This window comes from Mus caroli, unplaced genomic scaffold, assembly GCF_978045245.1.
Source record: "Mus caroli unplaced genomic scaffold, Mus_caroli_1 scaffold_5, whole genome shotgun sequence".
Lineage (NCBI taxonomy): Eukaryota > Metazoa > Chordata > Mammalia > Rodentia > Muridae > Mus > Mus caroli.
In genome coordinates this window covers 152,427,720-152,441,009 of record NW_028227260.1, presented here as the reverse complement: position 1 = coordinate 152,441,009, position 13,290 = coordinate 152,427,720, and the positions used below count along the sequence as shown (strand labels likewise).

General features: G+C 38.7%; 1 long non-coding RNA gene across 3 annotated transcripts in view; it reads left to right on the top strand.

Moving 5' to 3' along the window:
- Nucleotides 1-12,994, top strand: part of LOC115030072 (uncharacterized) — a 112,003-nt gene extending 99,009 nt beyond the window's left edge. For 2 of the 3 annotated variants that reach the window (XR_003835671.2, XR_015047203.1), the window contains 4 exons: nt 9,248-9,471; nt 10,380-10,482; nt 10,933-11,040; nt 11,493-12,994. This is a non-coding gene — a long non-coding RNA (uncharacterized LOC115030072). The remainder of the gene's footprint in view (nt 1-9,247; nt 9,472-10,379; nt 10,483-10,932; nt 11,041-11,492) is intronic. The other variant, XR_015047204.1, reaches the window with a different exon arrangement.
- The last annotated feature ends 296 nt before the right edge of the window (nt 12,995-13,290 follow it).

Genomic DNA, 13,290 nt, shown 5'->3' with positions numbered 1-13,290 from the left:
AATTTTTAGGGTCACTTATATATACTATCATATCATCTGCAAAAAGTGATATTTTGACTTCATCTTTTCCAATTTGTATCCCTTTGATCTCCTTTTGTTGTCGAACTGCTCTGGCTAGGACTTCCAGTACAATGTTGAATAGGTATGGAGAAAGTGGACAGCCTTGTCTAGTCCCTGATTTTAGAGGGATTGCTTCAAGCTTCTCACCATTTACTTTGATGTTGGCTACTGGTTTGCTGTAGATTGCTTTTATCATGTTTAGGTATGGGCCTTGAATTCCTGATGTTTCCAAGACTTTTATCATGAATGGGTGTTGGATCTTGTCAAATGCTTTTTCCGCATCTAACGAGATGACCATGTGGTTTTTGTCTTTGAGTTTGTTTATATACTGGATTACGTTGATAGATTTCCGTATATTGAACCATCCCTGCATCCCTGGGATGAAACGTACTTGGTCAGGATGGATGATTGTTTTGATGTGTTCTTGGATTCGGTTAGCAAGAACTTTATTGAGGATTTTTGCATCAATATTCATAAGGGATATTGGTCTGAAGTTTTCTATCTTTGTTGGGTCTTTTTGTGGTTTAGGTATCAGAGTAATTGTGGCTTCATAGAATGAGTTGGGTAGAGGTCCTTCTACTTCTATTTTGTGGAATAATTTGTGCAGAACTGGAATTAGATCTTCTTTCAAGGTTGGTAGAACTCTGCACTAAACCCATCGGGTCCTGGGCTTTTTTTGGCTGGGAGACTATTAATGACTGCTTCTATTTCTTTAGGGGATATGGGACTGTTTTAGCTCCTTAACTTGATCCTGTATAATTTTCGTACCTGGTATCTGTCCAGAAATTTGTCCATTTCGTCCAGGTTTTCAAGTTTTGTTGAGTATAGCCTTTTGTAGAAGGATCTGATGGTGTTTTGGATTTCTTCAGGATCTGTTGTTATGTCTCCCTTTTCATTTCTGATTTTGTTAATTAGGATGTTGTCCCTGTGCCCTCTAGTGAGTCTAGCTAAGGGTTTATCTGTCTTGTTGATTTTCTCAAAGAACGAACTCCTCCTTTGGTTAATTCTTTGAATAGTTCTTCTTGTTTCCACTTGGTTGATTTCACCCCTGAGTTTGATTATTTCCTGCCATCTACTCCTCTTGGGTGAATTTTCTTCCTTTTTTTCTACAGCTTTTAGATGTGTTGTCAAGCTGCTAGTGTGTGCTCTCTCTAGTTTCTTTTTGGAGGCACTCAGAGCTATGAGTTTCCCTCTTAGAAATGCTTTCATTGTGTCCCATAGGTTTGGGTAAGTTGTGGCTTCATTTTCATTAAACTGTAAAAAGTCTTTAATTTCTTTCTTTATTCCTTCCTTGTACAAGGTATCATTGATAAGAGTGTTATTTAGTTTCCACGTGAATGTTGGCTTTCTATTATTTATGTTGTTATTGAAGATCAGCCTTAGTCCATGGTGGTCTGATAGGATGCATGGGACAATTTCAATATTTTTGTATCTGTTGAGGCCTGTTTTGTGAACAATTATATGGTCAATTTTGGAGAAGGTCCTGAGATGTGCTGAGAAGAAAGTATATCCTTTTGTTTTAGGATAAAATGTTCTGTAGATATCTGTTAAGTCCATTTGTTTCATAACTTCTCTTAGTTTCCCTGTGTCCCTGTTTAGTTTCTGTTTCCAGGATCTGTCCATTGATGAAAGTGGTATGTTGAAGTCTCCCACTATTTTTGTGTGAGGTGCAATGTGTGCTTGAGCTTTACTAACATGTCTTTAATGAATGTGGCTACCCTTGCATTTCGGGCATAGATATTAAGAATTGAGAGTTCCTCTTGGAGGATTTTACCTTTGATGAGTATGAAGTGTCCCTCCTTGTCTTTTTTGATAACTTTGGGTTGGAAGTCGATTTTATTCGATATCAGAATGGCTATTCCACCTTGTTTCTTCAGACCATTTGATTGGAAAATTGTTTTCCAGCCTTTCACTCTGAGGTAGTGTCTGTCTTTTTCCCTGAGATGGGTTTCCTGTAAGCAGCAGAATGTTGGGTCCTGTTTGTGTAGCCAGTCAGTTAGTCTATGTCTTTTTATTGGGGAATTGAGTCCATTGATATTAAGAGATATTAAGGAAAAGTAATTGTTGCTTCCTTTTATTTTTGTTGTTAGAGTTGGCATTCTGTTCTTGTGGCAGTCTTCTTTTAGGTTCGTTGAGGGATTACTTTCTTACTTTTTCTAGGGCGTGATTTCCGTCCTTGTATTGTTTTTTTTCTGTTATTATCCGTTGAAGGGCTGGATTCGTGGAAAGATAATGTGTGAATTTGGTTTTGTCGTGGAATACTTTGGTTTCTCCATCTATGGTAATTGAGAGTTTAGCCGGGTATAGTAACCTGGGCTGGCATTTGTGTTCTCTTAGTGTCTGTATAACATCTGTCCAGGCTCTTCTGGCTTTCATAGTCTCTGGTGAAAAGTCTGGTGTAATTCTGATAGGCCTGCCTTTATATGTTACTTGACCTTTCTCCCTTACTGCTTTTAATATTCTATCTTTATTTAGTGCATTTGTTGTTCTGATTATTATGTGTCAGGAGGAATTTCTTTTCTGGTCCAGTCTATTTGGAGTTCTGTAGGCTTCTTGTATGATCATGGGCATCTCTTTCTTTAGGATTGGGAAGTTTTCTTCTATTATTTTGTTGAAGATATTTGCTGGCGCTTTAAGTTGAAAATCTTCATTCTCATCAACTCCTATTATCCGTAGGTTTGGTCTTCTCATTGTGTCCTGTGTTTCCTGGATGTTTTGAGTTAGGATCCTTTTGCATTTTGTATTTTCTTTGATTGTTGTGCCGATGTTCTCTATGGAATCTTCTGCACCTGAGATTCTCTCTTCCATCTCTTGTATTCTGTTGCTGATGCTTGCATCTATGGTTCCAGATTTCTTTCCTAGGGTTTCTATCTCCAGCGTTGCCTCACTTTGGGTTTTCTTTATTGTGTCTACTTCCCTTTTTAGGTCTTGTATGATTTTGTTCATTTCCATCACCTGTTTGGATGTGTTTTCCTGTTTTTCTTTAAGGACTTCTACCAGTTTGGTTGTGTTTTCCTGTTTTTCTTTAAGGACCTGTAACTCTTTAGCAGTGTTCTCCTGTATTTCTTTAAGTGAGTTATGAAAGTCCTTCTTGATGTCCTCTACCATCATCATGAGATATGCTTTTAAATCTGGGTCTAGATTTTCGGCTGTGTTGGGGTGCCCAGGAGTAGGTGGGGTGGGAGTGCTGCGTTCTGATGATGGTGAGTGGTCTTGATTTCTGTTAGTAGGATTCTTACGTTTGCCTTTCACCATCTGGTAATCTCTGAAACTAGCTGTTATAGTTGTCTCTGATTAGAGCTTGTTCCTCAGGAGACTCTGTTAGCCTCTAACAGCAGACCTGGGAAGCTGGCTCTCTCCTTAGTTTCAGTGGTCAGAGTATTCTCTGCAGGCAAACTCCATTCTTGCAGGGAAGGTGCCCAGATATCTGGTGTTTGAACCTACCTCCTGGCAGAAGTTGTGTTCCAATCACCAGAAGTCTTAGGATCCGGTGGGGAATCCTGTGTGGGTCCTTGAGGGTGTCCGGAGACTCCACTAGCAAGGCACCCTGGTGCTCAAGTGGACCGGAAGGAACTTGTGCCCCAGCAGAGGCCGGGTTGCCTGCTTCCCTAGTTAATGTAGTCTCAGGTTCCACACGATTGGATTGGAGCAGACACTGTGTTCCACTCACCAGAGGTCTTAGGATCGAGTGGGGAGTCCTGTGTGGGTCCTTGCGGGTGTCTGGAGACTCCACTGGCAAGGCACCCGAGTGCTCAAGTGGACAGGAAGGGACTTGTGCTCCAGCAGAGTCCGGGTTGCCTGCTTCCCTAGTTAATGCAGTCTCAGGTCCTGCTCAATTGGATTGGAGCAGAAGCTATGTTCCACTCACCAGAGGTCTTAGGGTCCCGTGGGGAATCCTGTGCGGGTCCTTGCAGGTGTCCGGAGACACCTCTGGCAAGGCACCCTGATACTCGAGTAGACCGGAAGGGACTTGTCAGTCTTGGTATTTATTCCGGTCTTCACAATTCACTTTGTGCCTGTCCTTCCCATAGTTTAATGAAGCTGCTTAATTTTTATATGTGTAGTCACGCCTGCTATTTCAGCACTGGATCATGTGCAAACCTGCTGTTACTGTTTGAACACTAAAGGTCTAGTTTTTACCAAACCTCAGCTAGCATTGCATTCAGAATGAACTGGGAGAGTACATAAGACTAGGCTAGTGTCTTCCTACAAGTCACATTCTATGGTGTAGCTATAGACATATTTTCTAGCTTGTTTTAATTCTCCTTGGCTCTGGGAAGAATGATTGTAGAAAAATTGGCTTCAGGTTCTTCAGCCAGGCTTGTGGACATCAATACCACAATTCTATGTCAAACTTTTATACTAATCATCCATGACTAGTGGATTGAACTAAAAGTCACACTGCTGCAGGCAGTCTACTACTGACATGGACTCATGACACAAGACTCATAACTAACACTACTGATGCTGCCTGAAATAGAATTCCAACACATGGGTTGGGACTGTGCATCTCTACTTGCCGGAAGGGATATTCTAGTGGCTCTCTCCATGGGCACTGAGCCTGAGATTAGGGATTGTTAGAGCCTGCTCAATTTTTTTGTTTGTTTTATCTGCCTTGCATTAAATTACAAAGTAAAAATCTTGCCTTGTTCCCATTGTATAACTGCAGTGAATATACTCTTGCACCATGCTACACTGCCTGAGCCTGATGTAATGTTAGTGAAGCCAAACCCCTTGCCATCAAGGGTAACACCTAACTGAATATCTCGTTCCCACACCTGCAAAGGCTCACACAACCTCATGGGTGCACAAAGGCAAATGCTACAGCTGCAGATGGTAGCTTTGTCTATGTTTTTGTCTTGGGGCTTGCCAACCATTTACCTGATGTGCGTCTTTGCTTCTTCAGCGTTCTCCTGTATGTACCAACCTGTATGACTCCACCTTATAGAGCACAAGTCATTTCTTGATGCCAAGGAAGGCCTAAAGACATCATCTACAATTTAGTGTGTAGAGCTATCAGTGCTTTTGAAGTTAGAACCCATCAGTCACAAGTATTAAGCTAAACAACCTAACAAATAGGGTCACAACTGTAGAAATGTGAGCAATTCTTGGGAGAGGTGCATGTTCCAAGTCTAGAAGTGACATGGGCCAAAATGTAAGACTGTTTCACCAAAGATTACTCTATCCAACAGATGCTAGGGCAAGTCTAAATTCCATTCCTTTGAGCTCTGGCCTGGATAGAGGTGCTTATTTTCTACCTAGATTTGAGTGACTTCCCAGTGGAACTCCAAGGCAAACTACTGTGTTAGCATTTTGCCTTTCTTTCCAGCAGGTAGAGTTTTGTTCCCAATTCTGCTGTACAAGGGTGAGAGAAGAGTAGTATAGCCACTCCCATGGCTACAAGGCTATGCAGTGTCTGCAGCTCTGTTTGTGGATACCAGCTTGATGTAGAGCTGTCAAGAACCAGCTTCCCTGTGGTGGACCTACTACTGGATTTCAAGTATAAAGTCTAGACTTAATTCCTTTCCCCAACCCTGGATGAGAGGTGTCTCTCCCAAAGTTACTTGGATTTGAGTGAGGAGTGACATGGGCAACTCTTTCTTTGCTGTCTTCAATGTGTCTTTTCTTATAATTATAATAAAACCAAGTACTATGGTTAGAAGTCCAAGCCCTAGAATCAGAAAATGAGGGTCACAGGAGGCTGGGAAATTAAAAAGTACTGAAGCAGATGTGACATTATTCATTACAAGTACACAGTCCACACATAGCCATATAGGTTGACACATAGAGGGAAATCTCAGGAAGCAAAGATATAAATGAGGTAAAAGCTGGCAAAGACAAAGACAAAGTTGAAGATGAAGATATTCAACTGTGACCCCAAGGACATATTTATATACAATTTTCACCTAAGAGACATTTTGCCAGGGGTTGGTTATCTAACAGAATACATCATTGCTTAATCATAGTTCCCAACTCAGACTTCCCTGGATGTCCAGTATATTTATCCATATCAGTGCCATGTTATATAAGTATTATTGGCCCTTATGGCCTTCTGTTTCCTTCATATGGTCCCTTTACTGACACTTCCATCGATAATACATTACAAATATATATAGACTAAACAAGATCATTATACATGACACATCCAACTCCTCAAGAGGTAATTACTGTTTTATAAGATTTATTTATTAATGTATTTTATGTATATGAATATTCTATCTGCATGACAGAAGAGGGTATCAAATCCGATTACTGATGGTTGTGAATCTCCATGATGTTGCTGGGAATTGAACTCAGAGCTCTAGAAGAGCAATCAATGCTCTTAGCCACTGAGTCAACTCTCCACCCCACAATTACTGTTTTATTGTTTACTGTTTCCTCCATACCAATTTTCTTCATATACACACACTTTCAGAAGTCTTTTTCTGGGAGTGTATTGTGTGTGGTGGCCATGAGAATGTGCTCCTGTAGAAATATAACCTCAGAGAGCATAATTGTCAAAACACTACAGCTATTTTGCTTGTAAATGCACTACTAGGTTGTGCTGAAGCCATCCCTATTGAAGGGCCAGTTGTAGCAGGGACCCATTCTTAGGGGGTGGGGGGGATGTCTGCATGAGAGACAATGGTCTTTTCTGACAGTCAACTTCCTATTAAAATTCCTCAAGGGCTCTGTAAAATATTTTATAGACTACAGAGAAATCTAATATATTTCCACTCAACCTCAATCTCAGGCAGGTTTCTTGGTCTTGTGGTGAATTTTTGGTTATATGACTTACTTTTTTAATCCTTGCATATTTATTCTTGTTTTGTATCTTTGTTTTATTATCTATTAAATTTGTTTAAGAATTTCATATATGGCACTATACTTACATCATTTTACCCTTCGTTCTCTAACTCTTGTGCCCTTACTCCCACTCAAAATAGTGTCATATCCTTTTTAATTAGTGTTGATATATGTAATATGCATATACAAATATAAAAATACCTGCTGGTTCCATTTAGTCTTGCTCTAGTGTACTTGGCCTTAGGAATTACCACTTGGGATTGGATAACCTATGAGGGGCTCATGCTTGAGTAAAACTGATTCTCTCCCTTGACACTCATTGACTGCCTGCAGATCTTTATCTAGGGGTGGGTCTTATGAAATTTTTCCCCTCTAGATTGGTCCTTGTGCTCACAGATAACTACTATGGCTCTTGGAATGTTAAACACACAGGGTTGTTCTTTCAAGGGAAGGGATTCATAACCTGCTATCTTCTCAGGATTCTGGGAGTGGACATTGCTAATAGCCTGGTGATTTGTATGGCTAAGGCCAAACCAGATTCTTTCCCTGGACCCTTTTGTGAACTTATGTGACTTTTCCTTAGTCAATCTATAGAACGTATCTTTATGGAAGGTGTCATACATACTTTATAAAGAGTTTTGATGTAGTCACATCTGTTCTTTATTTAGCTTACTTTGTTCCTCAAGATTTATGCATGCTTTATTATGCACTCAGGACTGAATTAATTATCACCAGGAAAGTTTTCACCAAATTGTGCTGTGCTAAAATATGCCTAAAATAAATGTCTCGGGGTCAAACTCCTAAAGTTTGAGCCAACATTGGCTATTTAGTTATGCTGAACCAAACTGCCTTCTTGCCTCCCTGGGCTCTTTATTCTGTTCCCATGGTGGTCAAAGAGACCTGCCCAAATGTTGTGGCAACCATACTGTTGAGATTTCATTAATGCAGCTTCCCTATCTAGAAGATGATATTGCTTTTAAATCTTCTGGCTCTTGCAATCTTTCTGCTACACTTTTTCAAGTTTGCTTTAGCCTTAGGTGTAGAGGTTGAATTCTAGATGTTTTGGTTGCAGTTGGGACCACACAGACATTTAGGCTCGACATTTTAATGACCAGTTGTGGGTCATTTTCACACTATTAATTTCCATGAGATATCTCTTGGCATACTTGCTATTGACATATAGAAAGGTTACCAATTTTTAAATATGATTTTATATTGCAACACTTTGCTGAAACCAGTAGTCTTTCTAGAGGTTTTCTTTGGGAATTTTTAAAATCTCTTTTGTATATCATCTTCTGCAAACAGGAATAATTTGACTTATTTTGCTATTTATATCTGTTTAATTTCCTGCTCTCGCTTATTGTTCTCATTAGTGCTTTAAGCATTATATTACAAAGAATCAGGGATAGTAGACTGTCTCATTCCTAATTTTAATGACATTGTTTTCAGTTTTTCTCCTTTTAGAATAATGGATGCTGTGGGTGTGTTACATATAGCCACTATCATGTGAGATATAACCCCCTCAGTACTACTTTCTCAAAGACTATTATTAAGAAGCATGTTGAGCCGGGCAGTGGTGGCGCACGCCTTTAATCCCAGCACTTGGGAGGCAAAGGCAAGCGGATCTGAGTTTGAGGCCAGCCTGGTTTACAGAGTGAGTTCCAGGAAGGCCAGGGCTACACAGAGAAGCCCTGTCTTGGAAAAGAAAAAAAGAAAAAATAAGAAGCATGTTGAATTTTGTCAAAGGCCTTTTCTATATTGATTGAGATAATCACATTGGTTTATGCACATGTATATGGTTTATTACATTTAAATGTACATATGTTGATTTATCCCTGAAACTCCAGTAATAAAGCCAGCTTGATCCTGGTGGATGATCTTTGTTATATATGCCTATATTCAATTATTTTCAAGTATTTTATCAAGGATTTTTGCATCTATGTTTATAAGTGATATTGGCCTGCAATTTTTTTTTTTTTGGTCTGTTTTGGTTTTGGCCTCACTGGGTTCTGCTTGGTTTTGGTATCAGAGTCACAGTGGTTTCCTAGAAGGTGACAGAACTGTTCTTTTTCTTTCTGTTTAAGTAATTTGAAAAATTGTAGTTCTTTGAATGTATATTTTTCTGTTATGACTCCATATGAACCTGGACTTTTATTGGTCAGAAGGTTCCTTATTTGCTCTGGGTCTGTTTAAGTTGTTGGTTTCCGCTTGGATTAAAATTGGTGGTTCAGATGAATTCGTACAAGTCTACATTTCAAACTTAATGGAGTTTAGAGTTTTTAAAAATTATTCCCTTATACTATTCTGAATTTCTTTGGTGTCTGTTGTAAAAGACCCCTACTCAACTCTAATTCTGTTATGTGAGTCTTCTCTTTCATTTGAACGTTAATTGTGCCAACAGAGTATCAGTTGTCTGAACATGGTCATGGCATGATGTAAAGTGAATACATAAAAAAATTAAGTTAAAAAACAACAAACATGGAATCACGTGCGAGGAGATTTCTGAGTGTTCGTGAGAAAACTCTAAGAAACGAAGACAAAAGTCTGGTGACCTGAGTTTCTTCAGAAACAAGGAATTGTTCTTGGATTATGCTTTTGTGCCCCTCTCAGGTGTAGCACAAAAGAGTGAGTTTACATCAGATTATTCATTCCGAATGGCTATTTTTATTTGTTTGTATTATTATTTATTTATATGGAAAAACATTTTGCTTTATGCTGCTTGTATCCATATGTTGTTTGTCCTTGTAATTGTACACATTACTCATGTGACTCCTCTTAACCCTCAGAATATAAATTGTCTGATGCTTTGAATAAAGCTGGCTATTGCATGAGACTTATTCTGCCTCCTTTATCAGCTCTGTTCTCCTGGGTTCTACAGCCTTTAGAGTAGTGACAATCAGTCTTGATTATTTTTTCAAAGAGCCACCTCTTATATTTGTTGATTTCTTCTATTACCTTTTTTGTTTCTCTTTTATTAATTTATGCTCGAATTTTTACTATTTCTTCTCATCCACTGGACTTGGGTTTAGTTTGTTCTTGTTTTTCCAAATTCTTATGTCATGTCATTAACTCATTTATTTATGCTCTTTCTTTTTTTAGTAGGCACTTAGAGCAATAAATGTTCCTTTTAGGATTGCTTTTATTGTACCCCAGAGGTTTTGCTATGTTGCATTTTCCTTTTTATTTAATTTGGGAGTTTTACATTTTCTTTCTTGATTTCCTCTTTGACCAATTTTTTTCATTCAATTTTTTAATATCCATAATTTTGTATCCTTACTAGAGATTGTTTATTTTTAAACTTTATTGATTTGTGGTCAGAAAGAATATACAAAGTTATTTCAATTTTTCTTTATTTGTTGAGCTTTGCTTTGTGTCCCAGGATACAATCTATTTTAGGGAAACTTCCATGGACTGCTGAGTAGAATAGATAGCCTTTAGCCTTTAGTGTTTGGTAGAATATTCTATAAATATCTGTTATGTCCATTTGATTTATGATGACATTTAATTCCAAATTTTCTCTGTTTTTTTTCTAGATGAACTATGAGGTATTGAAATCACTTCCTATTACTGAAATGGGAATAAATTTGTACCTTGACATCTAATACTTTGCTTTTTATGAAACTGGATGTATCAGAGGTTGGTACATACATGTTTAGGATTGTAATGTCTTCTTTGTTAATTGTTCTTTTGATCAAAGTGAAGTGTCATTCTATATCTCTTCTGAATAATTTTAGATTGACATTTATATTGTCATGTATTAGGATAGCAACAACTTTTTGTTTCTTGGTCCTATTTGCTTAGACTAATTTTTTTCATACTTCACTCTCAAGTAGCACCAATCCTTGAAGGTAAGATGAGGGTATTTTTTTCCAAGAAAACAAACAAACAAAAAAAACAATAAGTTTTCTTTGTTGATATATTCAACCATCCTCTGTATTTCTATTGGGGGAAATTAAGGCCATTAATATTTAAAGCTATTGTAAGGTGTGTGACAATTGCTGTCATTTTGCTCTTTAATTTTGCTATTTCTGTTCTTAGTTTTATTTTGTGTTTTGATAATTATAACTTCATTTGTTTTCTTTCCAGAGTCTCTTGAGTATGATTACCTATTTTCTCTCTAGTCCAAATATTGCTCCCAGTAGTCTCTGTAGTGCTGGATTGCTGGGTGTGAGTTCTTTCAGATCGGTTTACATGGTAAGTTGCTATTTTTTTCCTTAAACTATGGCAGATAGTTTTGCTGGGTAAAGTGGTCTGTATTGCCATCTGTAGTCTTTTAGAACTTGGAATCTATTATTCCCAGTCTGCTGGCTTTAAAACTTTCCATTGAGAACTCAGTACTTATTCTAATGGGTTTGCCTTCATGTGAGACTTGCGTTTTTTCTAGGAGGAAAAGAAGAAAGAGGCATCCCATGATTTGAAGTGAGTTAAGAAACTGTGGGGGAAAAGGGTGTCTGAGGAAGATTTAGACTAATCATGGAACTGAAACTCTGGACATGTTTGTGAGGGGTTTTCTACTTTAGGTTAATTGAACTGAGAAGACCCACCCTAAATAGGAGTGGTTCCATTCCATGGGCTGATGTTCCAGACTGAATAAAACAGAGAAAGGGAGCTGAGCACCAATATTTATCTCTATCTCCTGACTGCAGGTGCAAGATATCCAGCTATCTCAAGTTTCTGATTCCACATCCCCGCACCTTGATGGACTCTGACTGTGAGTCAAAATAAACCCTTCTTTCCTTAAGTTGATTTTGTTATGCATTTTGACACAGCAAAAGACACAAACCCAACACAAAATATTTCCTCTCAAATAGGCAATATATTTGTACTGAGATGCATTATTTTCTGAAAACAACAAAGAGCAAAACAGAACACACAACAGAGGATTGGAGAAGAGAGATTGACAGGCAAATTTATTCTAAACATGTTATATGAATGCATGGAATTTTCAAACAATAAAAAATAATTATTTGAAAAAAGAAAACAAGTGACAACTGCAGCCAAGGAACCATGTGTAAACTGATGCAGCCACTATATAAGTAACTATGTAGATTTCTCAAAACACTAGAACTTAAATGGCCATATGACCCAGTCATAGCATTCTTAGGTATATATGTCTAAGGGATTCAAAGAGATACTTGAACACCCACATTTAATGCTGCTTATTCATAATAGCTAGGCAATGGAATTAGCCTAGATGTCTATTAACAGACAAATGAGCCAAGAAAATATACTACAAGTATACACTGATTTTTTTAAAAATTAATTCATTCACTTTACATCCTGATCACAGGTGCCCTCCTTCCTCTCCTCCCAGTCCCTCCCTCTCACCTTCCCTCCCTTTAATGCCCCCCCTCTCTCCTCAGAGAACAGGAGGCCTCCCATGGATTCCATCCTGAGTGAGATAACCCAGATCCAGAGAGATAAACATAGTACGTGCTCAATTATAAGTGGAAATTAGCCACAAAGAAAGGATAATCATGCTATAATCCACAGACTAAAGCTAAATAACTTTGTAACTCCTTACATGGGTATTTTGTTCTCCATTCTAAAAAGTAACAAAGTATCCACACTTTGGTCTTCCTTCTTCTTGAGTTTCATGTATTTTGCAAATTGTATCTTGGATATTCTAAGTTTCTGGGCTATTATCCGCTTATCAGTGAGTGCATACCATGTGTGTTCTTTTGTAATTGGGTTACTTCACTCAGAATGATATCCAAGTTACAGAAACAAAGTTTGGAGCTAAGACAGAAGGAAAAATCATCCAGAGACTGCCTCACCTGGGGATCCATCCTATATACAACCACCAAACCCAGACACTATTGCATATGCCAGAAAGATTTTGCTGACAGGACACTGACATCGCTCTCTCTTGTGAGGCCATGCCAATGCCTAGCAAATACAGAAGTGGATGCTCTCAGTCATCTATTGGATGGAACACAGGGCCCCTAATGAAGGAGCTAGAGAAAGTACCCAAGGAGAGGAAGGGGTCTGCAACCCTATAGGAGGAACAACATGATGAACTAACCAGTACCCCCTCCCCCAGAGTTGTGTCTCTGGCTGCATATGTAGCAGAGGATGGCCTAGTCAGTCATCAATGGGAGGAGAGGCCCCTTGGTCTTGGGAAGATCATATGCCCCAGTACAGGGGAATGCCATGGCCAGGAAGTGGGAGTGGGTGGATTAGGGAGCAGGGTGGGGAGAGGGTATAGGGGGCTTTTGAAATGTAAATGAAGAAAATATCTAATTAAAAAAGAAAAAAGTTTCACATACAAAAGAGGAGGAGGAGGAGGAGAAGCAGCAAAACAAGAAGGACCTGAAGAAGGATGCTTGAATTTCACTGAGACAGGGAAATAAAATAAACATTGGGGATAGGTGGATGGAGGGGACTGGGTGAAAGAGGAGATGTGAAGGAAAACAAGAGGGATCAACTGTTGGGAGGACAGAG